The sequence below is a fragment of the Bacillus rossius genome, chromosome 18 (genome assembly GCF_032445375.1).
Source record: "Bacillus rossius redtenbacheri isolate Brsri chromosome 18, Brsri_v3, whole genome shotgun sequence".
NCBI lineage: Eukaryota > Metazoa > Arthropoda > Insecta > Phasmatodea > Bacillidae > Bacillus > Bacillus rossius.
Genome location: NC_086345.1, coordinates 23,688,964 through 23,702,091, shown reverse-complemented (window position 1 = coordinate 23,702,091; position 13,128 = coordinate 23,688,964). Strand labels below are relative to the sequence as shown.

Below are 13,128 nucleotides of genomic sequence, written 5' to 3'. Positions count from 1 at the left end.
GCTATAACTTTTCATGTAATGCAGCACAAAATTTCTTTTTTTACGGCACAAATCAGCACAAATTGAGCACTATTTTTGACAAATTTTGACCTTGAAATTCCAATGTGTGGTCGCCAACTTGACACACGTCTTCGAATCCAGTGTTGAGTGGAGGGGAGGTTAGCGACTTGCGGTCAGTAAAACCTTTGAATATAAATACTGTATAGAAGTCGCCAGCCCAGGTTAAAATTTCTAAACATTTGAGGTAGTTGGTTAATTCACCGCCGCAATCGCCACCATCTCTAGGATATCGAGTTGTGGTGGTCCCTAGCGGACAAGTGTCGAACTCTTCAAACACCCCTTCCCCCACCCTCCCTCAAACACGCGTTGTCCTCCACCCACCCTCTACCCCGCCTCTCATCCCTACAGTTCTGTGACGCACAAACTCCCGTTGAACGACCTTGAGCTGCAGTGAATGTTGGATTGGTGGTGCGCGGGGGAATGACAGCGGGCGACAGTGCTGCGCTCTAACGTGTAAATAACAACCTAAGACTATACACGGCGTTACGGCAGCGCCCTGCAGCGGTGAAGTTCCCGAGCTGCTCATCATACGCTCCCTGAAAAAACGTAGAGTAAATCCTATCCACTCGCGACTTCTATACAGTATATATATATATATATATATATATATATATATATATATATATATATATATATATTCAAAGGTAAAAAACGTTGCAGGAAACGCGTCAACGACCCGACATTCCCGACGCATCAGGATCTAAGTTTCCCTTTCGGATTTGATGTCGGGGGATCTAGGTGTGGCGCTTCGAGCGTGGTGAAGGTCGTTCGGTCGTGATAAGGCGGAGGTGTGAGGTTGTTGGTGGTGTGTGGGGGGTGGAGGGGAGGTAGTAAATCATCGCGGGCGGCCATGTTTGTTTTGTCGCGGCCTCGTGGCGGGGTGGGTAAACACTCCCGGGCGGGAAAGAGGCAAGAGCAAGGCTCGTAGGAGGAAGACGTTGAGGAGGGGAGGGAAGTGGTGGGTGTGTTTTCCAGACGATGGGCGGCAAACACCGGCCACAGAGACCTCGGCATGTGTCGCAGTCGGGCTCGAAAGTGGCGCAGCTCCGCGGCAAGCGAGCGAACTGACAAGAGGAACTTAAAGGGGGGAAGGCTGTGTCTTTAATAACATTCTGCTACCATTACTCCGACATTCTTTTTTTTTTTTTTTTGACTGTGACAACGTCTAATAAATCGATGAACGCCGGCTGCACGCACGAAAAAGTGTCCCGTTACGCACATTGTCCCGTTGCACAGTGTCCCGTTACGCTCATATTTCCGTCACGCTGTCGGCGAGTGCAGTAATAATAGGTTATGTTACAATTGACTAAAAAAAATTATGGTGATTCGTATAATTGATGATTAGATATTTGATTACAGTTTATTTACATGAAAACTTGTTCATAATTATATTTAAACTTTACAGCTAAACGCCAGTTTTTTTAAAATTAATTACAAGTCATCTACAAGTGAACTGTTTCGTCGACTGTTTATAAAGTGAAGTGAAAAGTTTATGTGGTTTTCATTGCTTATTACAACAACAATTTCGGCAATAGAGGTTAATTATTCTTGCATTTTAAAAATCTGATTACTAGTATAATTTCAAGTATTTATTCTTTTATAATTAAAATAAAAATTATTTAATTTTATTCATAACAGTATGCAATAATTTCATCAATGTTTTGTTATGACGTTGTCACGTTAAACTTTCGTCCGTAAACCGACTTTACAGACAACCAATTTTTTTTCTCACATGAATTTAAAATAAATCTACAACACAACCATATTTAGTTGGTTACAAAAAGATTCTCTTTTTTTGACGTGATAACGTCTTATAAATCGATGAACGCCGGCTGCACGCACGAAAAAGCATGACTCATTGTCACGTTCCGCCTGAGCCGGGCGTGCAAGAACCGGCCAACCACAGTGCGAGAGAAATTCTTCTATAATATCAAACAGGTTGAGGTATGAAATTTTTCATCAATGTTTTCTTATGACTTGGGGCGGGGGGAGGGGGGAGGAGGAGCTAAACGCCGTGTAACGAGAGATATGACATGTCCATCATCACGAGCTGAATGACATTTATCCTTGTCTGTCGAGGCGAGCAGGTGACTGGTTATTTCTCCCGCGCTGCTTCAAATGAGACGAGGCGAGAACCACTCCCAGAGCAGCGCAGATGTGTGAAACATGGCGTCACTATAAATACGAAACACCTACGAAAATATTTAGACGTTAATAGCTTCGCGGAAGCGTAGAGAGATTGGGTAAAAAAAAAAAAAGCACGGGAGGTAAAAAAAAAAATCATCGCGACACTTGGACGTATGTTTGAAAATACACACACGGACGTGAGGACTGGCTGCTCTGGTGAGAAGTTTAAGGCTGAGCTACAAAAAAAATCGCCTGGAAATATCGTGCTTTTAAGGCTTAGGATTCCATGCCAACACTTAAATCGCTTCCTTAACATGGAACATATTAACGGTGCGATGTACGCAAAAAAAAATCAATACTTCGTATAATTTGTATTCTTGTGTTAAAATTGAAATTAATTCGCAAGTGGTGTTATACATCTAAAATATATATAAACGAGGTAAACCACTGCAAATATTTGAAATGTTATTGTTGATAAAAGTAAATTAATTTCAGTTCCTTAACAACTATACTTCACTAAGGCGTCCACCATTTATTTATTTTTATTTCACTAACACAGTTATGGTATAAGTGACTTGTTTAGCCGGCAAAATTATTGCATTTTGAAAGAAATAAAAGTTTAGATTAGAGTGTTCCAATATATTACTTGTATTTCTGCTATTCTAAATCACTCTTCCTTCTTATAGGTGGAAAATTTCCTTTACTTTTTTTTTAATTTTCCAATCCAAGCATTTCATTCCGTATCCCGTTAACTACTTTTCCTTTGAGAAATTTAGTTCGCGCCGTCCACCACAGATGACAGCACCGTGATTACACGTTTCCGTTCCATGCGACTTCCGTTCCAAACACAAAATTACTCCTGCCGAATTCCTTGCACGGAGAACTGAAATTTTACACATCAAAAAACTGAATTTGTTACAGAGAATTTTTTTTTTCTATAAGAACAAAAGGTTTTAAAGTATATATACATATATATATAAAGGGAGAGGAAGATGTAAAGTGTGTGGAAGAGAGAGAGGAAGTGGGAGAGGGAGAAAATGGAGAGAAAGTGAGTAAGACTGAGGAGTGGAAGAGAGAGGGAGTAAATTAGATAGAGGAAGAGGAAGACTGAGAGGAAGAGGTAGGTAGAGGAAGAGCAAGGGAGAAATACAGATAGTTGGAGATGAACTTTAAAGGGAGTGGGAGAAGAGAAAGATGGATAGAGGGAGAGGAAGATGGAAAGTGTGTGGGAGAGATAGAAAGATAGAGAGAGGTATACTAAGACTGAGATGTAGTGGGATAGAGAGAGAAAGGGAGAAAGAAGGTGAAAGTAAGAGAGGGGGAGAGGAAGACTAAAAAGGATAGGGAGAAAGAGAGAGGAAGAGAGAGAGGAAGAGGGAGAGGAAGTATGAGAGGGAGACAGAAATAGAGGGAGAGAGAAAGAAAGACACACATACACAGCCTTCAAGACACCTGGACAGCACCTTGCCTCCTGTTAACTATATATATATATATATATATATATATATATATATATATATATATATATATATAGTAATTTTGTGTCTTCGGTACAGTCGAAAGAAAAGTAAGTGTTATAACAAAAATAATTTTCGCATTAAGACAAAACTTATGCAGGTGCTCATAGCGTGGTCAATGTGCAATTGGGAAATTGTGCATACAGCTGATATATGTCAATATTAATGTTAAATAAGATCCATAACAAATGTATTGTGATCCGTCGGGTTTGTCGCCAGCCAAAACCCTGCGTGTAGCTAGAACTCACCAGACATAGCAGGTGTAATAACACAGGGATTTAATATCTCCGTGTCGTGTGATTAAAATTTTCCTTGTCTGCATGTACTAAAGAAATTTAAAGTTTTGTGGCACATATTCCAGTGGCAATCTGAATTAAATGCGATGAGCAGCTTATTTGAATTGGGCAAGAGGTTGTTAACAGAAGGGAAGGTGCTGTCCAGGTTTCTGGAAGCCTGTGTACGTTTGTCTCTCTTTCTCTCTCCCCCTCTTTCACTCTCTTTCTCCCTCTCCTTTTCCGTCTTCCTCTCCCCCTCTCTTACTTTCACCTTATTTCTCCCTTTCTCTCTCTATCCCACTACATCTCAGTCTTCCTATACCTCTATCTATCTTTCTCCCTCTCCCACACACTTTACATCTTCCTCTCCCTCTATACGTCTTCCTCTCTCTCCCACTCTCTATCCTTCTCCCTCACACTTCTTCTCAGTACTCCTCTCCCTCTCCTTCATTTTCTCTCTCTTCCACTCCTCTCCTTTTTTCTCCCTCTCCCACACCCTTTCCATGTTCCTCTCCCTCTATCTTCCTCCCTCTATTTCTATCTCTCTCTCTCCCTCCCACGTCAAGTTTCACCTCACTATCGCCTTCTTGCGAGATCCAAAACACGGTGACGGAGCTTGAATTCGACTGATGATGGTTAGTAACCATGAGTGGGAATACATTTCCGTGGTCAAAGTACCCGCCAGCAAAGGAACACATACGGTGTGCTGAGCTTCAGAAAAAAAAAATAGGTTGTCTGTAAAGTCGGTTTACGGACGATAGTTTAACGTGAAGTCATAACAAAACATTGATGAAATGATTGCATACTTTTATGAATAAAATTGAATCATTTTTATTTTAATAATAAAAGAATAAATAATTTAAATGATACTAGTAATCAGATTTTTAAAATGCAAGAATAATTAACCTTTATTGCCGAAATTATTGTTTGTGTAATAAGCAATGAAAACCACATTAACTTTTCACTTCACTTTATAAACAGTCGACGAAACAGTTCACGTGTAGATGACTTGCAATTAATTTTAAAAACTGGCGTTTAGCTATAAAGTTTAAATATAATTATGAACAAGTTTTCATATAAATAATCTGTAATCAAATATCTAACATAACCTATTATTACTGCACTCGCCGACATATGCAACTTTTTTTAATAATAAAATTAATAAATACTTGAAATTATACTAGTAATCAGATTCATTTTCTTACGTACATTTGACGTAGAAATTATTTCATATTACACATTTGTAAACAAAGTTTTAAGTTTTCACTTCTGTCAGTGCGGCGCAAGCGTACAATGAGCGTAACGGGACATAGCGTAACAGAACAATGAGCGTAACGGGACACAGCGTAACGGAAAAATGTGCGCAACGGGACACTTTTTCGTGCGTGTAGCCAGCGTTCATCGATTTATTAGACGTTGTCACGTCAAAAAAAAACTTGATTGTCATTGAAATACGTGACTATTCGACGACAGACGGCACACTCGCTGTGGGCTCGGGGCGAGCATGTTGGGACCTGCCACACACACCGGCGGATATGCTCGGTCCGGGGCTCGGCTCGGAGGGAACCGAGTTATGCTCGCTCTGACAGAGGCCGGACCGGCCCATACAGTGTATGGGGGCGCTTGTAAAACTTGCTGTTCACGCAAACGGTCCATACGGGATTCCCCTGCGAAGTGACAGGTGCGTAGGTCATACATCACCGCGCGAGATTGATAACGCATCCTCGTCACGACGCGGTTTTTTTTTTTTTTTTTCATATTAATGATATCCACAGGTTTTTATGATATCGACATGCCGAGAAGTTGGGGGGGGGGGTGTTATCTGTTTCGCCATTCTCCGCGTCATAAAGTCCACGCCGGGTTCTCTTTTTATCTCCCTCACACACTTCCTCTACCTCTATCTTTCACTTACCTTTTTCGTCTTCCTCTCCCTCTCTCTTTCACCCTTCTCTCCCTCTCTCTCTATTTCTTCGTTTTGACGTGACAACGTCTAATAAATCGATGAACGCCAGCTGCACGCACGGAAAAGTGACCCGTTACGCACATTGTTCCGTTACGCTGTGTCCCGTTACGCTCATTGTACGCTTGCGCCGCATCTATCTCTCTTCCACTCGATTGGCCTATGCGTCCGAGGAGAAGAAAGACAGCGGCAGCACACAACTTACATCTACACGTGAACTGTTTCGTCGACTGTTTATAAAGTGAAGCGAAAAGTTAATGTGGTTTTCATGGCTTATTACAACAACAGTTTCGGCAAAAAAAAAGATTTAATTATTCTTGCATTTTAAAAATCTGATTACCAGTATAATTTCAAGTATTTATTCTTTTATTATTAAATTAAAAATGATTCAATTTTATTCATAAAAGTATGCAATAATTTCATCAATGTTTTGTTATGTCGTTGTCACGTTAAACTATCGTCCGTAAACCGACTTTACAGACAACCAATTTTTTTTGACGTACCGCGTTCAATGCTTTGAGGGTAAGCCCGTCATCGAAGCGAATTACAGAAGTCTTAAAAATGTCATTCTTTTATTTATCTGGGACGCTAGGGGAGGAAAGAAAAAAAATGTCATCTTGTAACGTGAAACGCCAAAGCTTACAAACCAAAGAATTTCTTTAAAACTTTAAACTTTACGCTTTTTATCAATCCAATTTAAATTTTTCAAAGCAGCCATTTTGGGTAGATTACGCAGGAAGGAAAAAAAAATTGGTTGTCTGTAAAGTCGGTTTACTGACGATAGTTTAACGTGACAACGTCATAACAAAACATTGATGAAATTATTGCATACTTTTATTAATAAAATTGAATCATTTTTATTTTAATGATAAAAAAATATTTACTTTAATTTATACTAGTAATTTTATTTTTAAAATGCAGGAATAATTAACCTTTATTGCCGAAATTGTTGTTGTAATAAGCAACGAAAACCACATTAACTTTTCACTTCACTTTATAAACAGTCGACGAAACATGTTCACGTGTACATGACTTGTAATTAATTTTAAAAACTGGCGTTTAGCTATAAAGTTTAAATATAATTATGAACAAGTTTTCATATAAATAAACTGTAATCAAATATCCATCATCAATTATATGAATCACCATAATTTTTTAGTCAATTGTAACATAACCTTTTATTACTGCACACGCCGACAGCGTAAAGGAACACAGCGTATCGGAACAATGTGCGTAACGGGACACTTTTTCGTGTGTGCAGCCGGCGTTCATCGATTAATTAGACGTTTTCACGTCCAAAAAAAAATGTACCTTGTTTGGCATGGCTCCGTGTTGTCGAAGATCAGGCGTAGCGTTTTTGTGACACTTCCCTCTCCATTCTTCGCTCCTTTTGCTTTCATCGATGTGTTCCTCACGTCTCACATCCCAAAACTTCTCCACGTTGAAACAGGCAGGTGGGACGAACCTCGGCGGACTCAGCTAGGTGACTGGTGTCAAAGTAGAGTGCTGAGTGGTTCCTGGTGTCGAGTCTACTGGTGGGGATGAGCACGTGAGAGACACCGATATGCCTATTGGTCGGCAAGCCTTCATTTCACAGACGAGAGAGCCACACCCGAAGTTCCCCGAAGTTCATGCTCGCTTTGTTTCCGTTCTACCTCATTGTATAAACCGGTGTGGCATTAAATTTTGCGGTCGGTTAGGATAGGTTAGCTACATTATGAATACTTTAAAACATTGCGGATGGTTGGTTATATTAGGTAAGTATGGCTACATTAAAAATACTGTAAAATCATTTTATGTTTGCTTAGCAAATAACTTTTTTAATATGTAGCTATCCAGCGCTAGAAAACCGTTTACATGATTTCACAGTATCTTTAATGTAGCTTTCCTAACCAAATCAACCGTCCACAATGTTTTATAGCATTTATAAAAGCTAACCTAACCTTTTACAATGAACAAAAAAAACCGAAGATGCACGATCGGACGTTTGGCTCTCTCGTCTGTGAAAAGAAGGCTTCCCGTTCGAAAGGGGTTTAAAGCCACGGCCACGCAGGGCGCTATGTTCGCTATGTTCGCTATGTTCGCTATGTTCGCTATGTTCGCTATGTTCGCTATGTTCGTTATGATCGCTATGTTGGCGACGTCGCCAGGTGTTCGTTTTTCGGGTTATGTTTTTTTTTTTTTTTTTTTTTTAACCGTCGCTGAATTCGCGCATGCGCAGATATATAAAAAAAATTTAAAAATCTGTTTTTTGCGCGTAATCGTGGTGTACTTCTGCGTTTGCTTTAAATTAGTATCATGTCGACGAAATATTTTATTGAAGGAGTACGAAAATTCCATGTTTATGGAATAAATCGATAGAAGACTACAGAGAACAGGATGTGCGGGATAATGCCTGGGATTTGATTCCAAGGGAATGCTAGCAAACTGAGTTATTTTTATTCTGAAATAATCCATAAATTTTGTTTATGTCCTCACAAGTAACCGCTTCGTAAAAGTCATAGTGAATTCTCCTAATTCATTTTTTTTTAGATTAACTGCGTGAACTCATTTATTTTTACGTTCACATACTGTGAGAGCAAGTAGAATATTATCATCGTCGGAATCATCACTGGAATCCCACGGCATGCGTCTCTCCGAGTTCGGGAACTAAGCTTTTCTATCTGGCCACCTGGTGCGGCGAACATAGCGTAACATCGCGAACATGGCGTAACATCGCGAGCATGGCGTAACATCGCGAACATTACGTAAGATCGCGAAAATGGCGTAACATCACAAACATTGCGTAACATCGCGAACATTGCGTAAGATCGCGAACATGGCGTAACATCACGAACATAGCGTAACATCGAGAACATAGCGTAACATCGCGAGCATGGCGTAACATCGCGAGCATGGCGTAACATCGCGAGCATGGCGTAACATCGCGAGCATGGCGTAACATCGCGAACATATCGTAACATCGCGAACATGGCGTACCATCGAAAACATTGCGGAATATCACGAACATAGCGTAACATCGAGAACATGGCGTAACATCGCGAGCATGGCGTAACATCGCGAGCATGGCGTAACATCGCGAGCATGGCGTAACATCGCGAGCATGGCGTACCATCGAGAACATGGCGTAACATCACGAACATAGCGTAACATCGAGAACATAGCGTAACATCGCGAGCATGGCGTAACATCGCGAGCATGGCGTAACATCGCGAGCATGGCGTAACATCGCGAGCATGGCGTAACATCGCGAACATTACGTAAGATCGCGAAAATGGCGTAACATCACAAACATTGCGTAACATCGCGAACATTGCGTAAGATCGCGAACATGGCGTAACATCACGAACATAGCGTAACATCGAGAACATAGCGTAACATCGCGAGCATGGCGTAACATCGCGAGCATGGCGTAACATCGCGAGCATGGCGTAACATCGCGAGCATGGCGTAACATCGCGAACATATCGTAACATCGCGAACATGGCGTACCATCGAAAACATTGCGGAATATCACGAACATAGCGTAACATCGAGAACATGGCGTAACATCGCGAGCATGGCGTAACATCGCGAGCATGGCGTAACATCGCGAGCATGGCGTAACATCGCGAGCATGGCGTACCATCGAGAACATGGCGTAACATCACGAACATAGCGTAACATCGAGAACATAGCGTAACATCGCGAGCATGGCGTAACATCGCGAGCATGGCGTAACATCGCGAGCATGGCGTAACATCGCGAGCATGGCGTAACATCGCGAACATATCGTAACATCGCGAACATATCGTAACATCGCGAACATGGCGTACCATCGAGAACATTGCGGAATATCACGAACATAGCGTAACATCGCGAACATGGCGTAACATCGCGAGCATGGCGTAACATCGCGAACATTACGTAAGATCGCGAAAATGGCGTAACATCACAAACATTGCGTAACATCGCGAACATTGCGTAAGATCGCGAACATGGCGTAACATCACGAACATAGCGTAACATCGAGAACATTGCGTAACATCGCGAGCATGGCGTAACATCGCGAGCATGGCGTAACATCGCGAGCATGGCGTACCATCGAGAACATGGCGTAACATCACGAACATAGCGTAACATCGCAAACATTGCGTAAGATCGCGAACAATGCGGAATATCACGAACATAGCGTAACATCGCGAACTTAGTGTAACATCGCGGACATAGCGTATCTTCGCGAACATAGCGTAGCTTCGCGAAAATAGCGTAGCTTCGCGTACATAGCTTAGCATCCATAGCTTAGCATCGCGAACATAGCGTAGCTTGAAAAGAAACAGGGATTGTATGATAAAAATTTCATTTCTCCCTTAGCAGTCGCTCTATCAAATCCGTTTAATTGTTCATAATCCTTCATAAAACTTTTGTCTGAAATAATTTTCATAAAAACAACCATTTCTTTAAATAGTAGAGTGGGAAAAGGGGGGGGGGTGTATCGGACCAAAAAATATTAAAACTCAATTGTTACATAATTTATCCAATCTGTTAGAATTATTTGTAAACATTCTAATCTTTTTTTCTTTTTTCTTGCGTGTGATATGTTGTGTTGATTTATGGCTTGCAACTACTTCTAGGTCACTGTCAGGAACGCTATCTCTAATTTTTTTTTACATTGACCAAGGAAACCCACCGACGTGCTCCATGCACTGCTCTGTCGAAATACGCCTCTCGACCAGTCGTAGTCAAAGCCAATACCGACCAGTCGTAGTCAAAACAAATCTCGACCGATCGTAGTCAGAGCAAGTCTAGACCAGTCGCAGTCAAAGCAAATCTTGACCAGTCGTAGTCAAATAAAAAAATTTCTACCTGTCGTAGTCAAAGAAAAAAATCTCGTACAGTCGTAGTCAAATTAAATCTTGACCAGTCCTAGTCAAAGCACGTCTCGCTTGAAATGTGTTTTAACTACCGATTTACAACCGGCAGTGCTTTGCCTTCTGAAGAGCGGGTAGAAGGGGAAGAGAGAGAGATAGAGAGAGGATAGCGAGATGAGTAACTGTAAATTACAGGCCGATAAACAACAGGGGGATCGAGAAAAGGATGGAGAGAGATATCCTTCCGCGTGAAAACGCGAAGCGGCGAGAATTAAGTGAGCTGTAAAACCCCCTGGAGTTCGCTAGCCTGTGACGAGGCACACTCGTTCGTGAGCAATTTCCAAAGCCTTTTGTTGAGGCCTTTTTTTTTTTTTTTTTTTAGAAATTTCACGCTTTCGAGTCTTTATAAGACACGTTAAATTTAATTCCAAATAATCCGGAAACTCTAAGGACCGTTCTCTAAGTCCGTACATTCTAAAAACCCAGATATATACAGGATTTAAATTAAAAATAATTATTTTATATACACAAACATGCTTTTTTTAAATATCAAAATTACTGGATGCGAATCATACACATACATTCTGCACTCACCGCTAGAATTCCCTGCCTGAATCGTACACGTTTTTTTTTCCCACACCATCAAGCGCAGATAGCATCACGAAACAGACGGCCAATTTAAACTATTAGAAACGGCTCCGATTAGAGCGGGAAAAAAAATTTGCGTGACAACGTCTAATAAATCGATGAACGCCGGCTGCACGCACGAAAAAAATGTCCCGAAACGCACATTGTCCCGTTGCGCTGTGTCCCGTTACGCTCATTGTACGCTTGCGCCGCATATATCTCTCTTCCACTCGATTGGAACAACCATCGATTTGTCTTTTTCGAGGAACATTGAACTTGAAACACTCCCATTCGATTCCCACTTTTCCTATCATCGTCCTATCCTTAACAGAATAACACAGATTGGAAGGAGTTAAATAGCAAACATGTATAAAAGTTATAGTTAAAATAATCTCTTCGTTAAAGTAATAAACGTATTTGAATTAATGAGTGCAAATTAAATGTTAATTTATCAATTAAATTGTAGGTTTCATTTCACTCCTTCTTTGTATCCATACGAAATAGTGATAATTCAATTAAAAATGATTCAATTTTATTCATAAAGGTATGCAATTATTTCATCAATGTTTTGTTGTGACGTTGTCCCGTTAAACTATCGTCCGTAAACCGACTTTACAGACAACCAATTTTTTTTTGTGTGAACGACATCCTAAAATTAAAGTGACACGGCGCGTATCGCCAATGGCCGTGCAGGGCCGCCAGCCAACTCCAAACCTGGCACTGCATTCGTAACAATATTTATTCATTGCGTTTTGTGTCCGAGTTTCGTCTTATAAGTATATATCTGCAGACTTGGTGTAAGCTTTTGGACATACGCCATTGCTAAGCACGTGTATGTCTGTAGAAGAAAACTACAAAAAAAAATTGGTTGTCTGTAAAGTCGGTTTACGGACGATAGAATAACGTGACAACGTCATAACAAAACATTGATGAAATGATTGATCCAGAAGAAAAGGAAATATCATATTCGGCCTGAGACTGAGCCGTAATAGGCTTCTGCAACCAAACCATTTAGGCATTAAAAAAATTATATTCTTTGAGGATTTTTTTTTTTTTAAATTTGAATCATTTTTATTGAATTATCACTATTTTGTATGGATACAAAGGAGTGAATTTAAATGTACAATTTAATTAATAAATTTACTTTTAGTTGCATTCATTCATTAATTCAAATATATTTATTACTATTGAAATGTTGCGTGCGCCGTATTTATTTTTAGAAGTACAAAAACAGTTTTATACCTGCCAGGATTCGAACCGACATCCTTTGGATTGAAAGATTGCGACGCTGACCGCAAGACCACGAGACCATACATTAAAATTAGCAGTTTCAAATTACATATATATACTAGCTGCCCGATCCGGCTTCGCACGGCTATACTAATGGAAAAAAATTAAGCCACATCTCCCATTTACAGTAATGGTAAATAAAAAAAATCCGTGAAAAAAATTATTACAATGCTGTATAATGTACCGGAGAGAAAATGAATAGCACCGATGGTTTCCCGACTCGTGCACGCAACGTACAACTGATGTACCCGTATTTCGCTACGACAGTCTACAGGCAGATCACTCTTGCGCCGCTCATAATACATGCCCCTCGTTGTGGGTACGCCACTGCCGCGCGATGCCCGTTGCCATGGAGACGCAGAAGGCATGAACAATGCAAAATCCTGTTCTCATGCAGACAAAGTACCCACTTTTGCCTGGTT

The 13,128-nt window shown here is 40.6% G+C and overlaps 1 protein-coding gene across 1 annotated transcript in view; it reads right to left on the bottom strand.

Moving 5' to 3' along the window:
- The window catches only part of LOC134541174 (corticotropin-releasing factor receptor 1-like), a 163,618-nt gene extending 156,210 nt beyond the window's left edge, over nucleotides 1-7,408 (bottom strand). The window contains exon 1 of the mRNA XM_063384406.1: nucleotides 7,251-7,408. The gene's annotated coding sequence lies outside the window, so the exon portion shown is untranslated. The remainder of the gene's footprint in view (nucleotides 1-7,250) is intronic.
- Nucleotides 7,409-13,128: the final 5,720 nt, after the last annotated feature.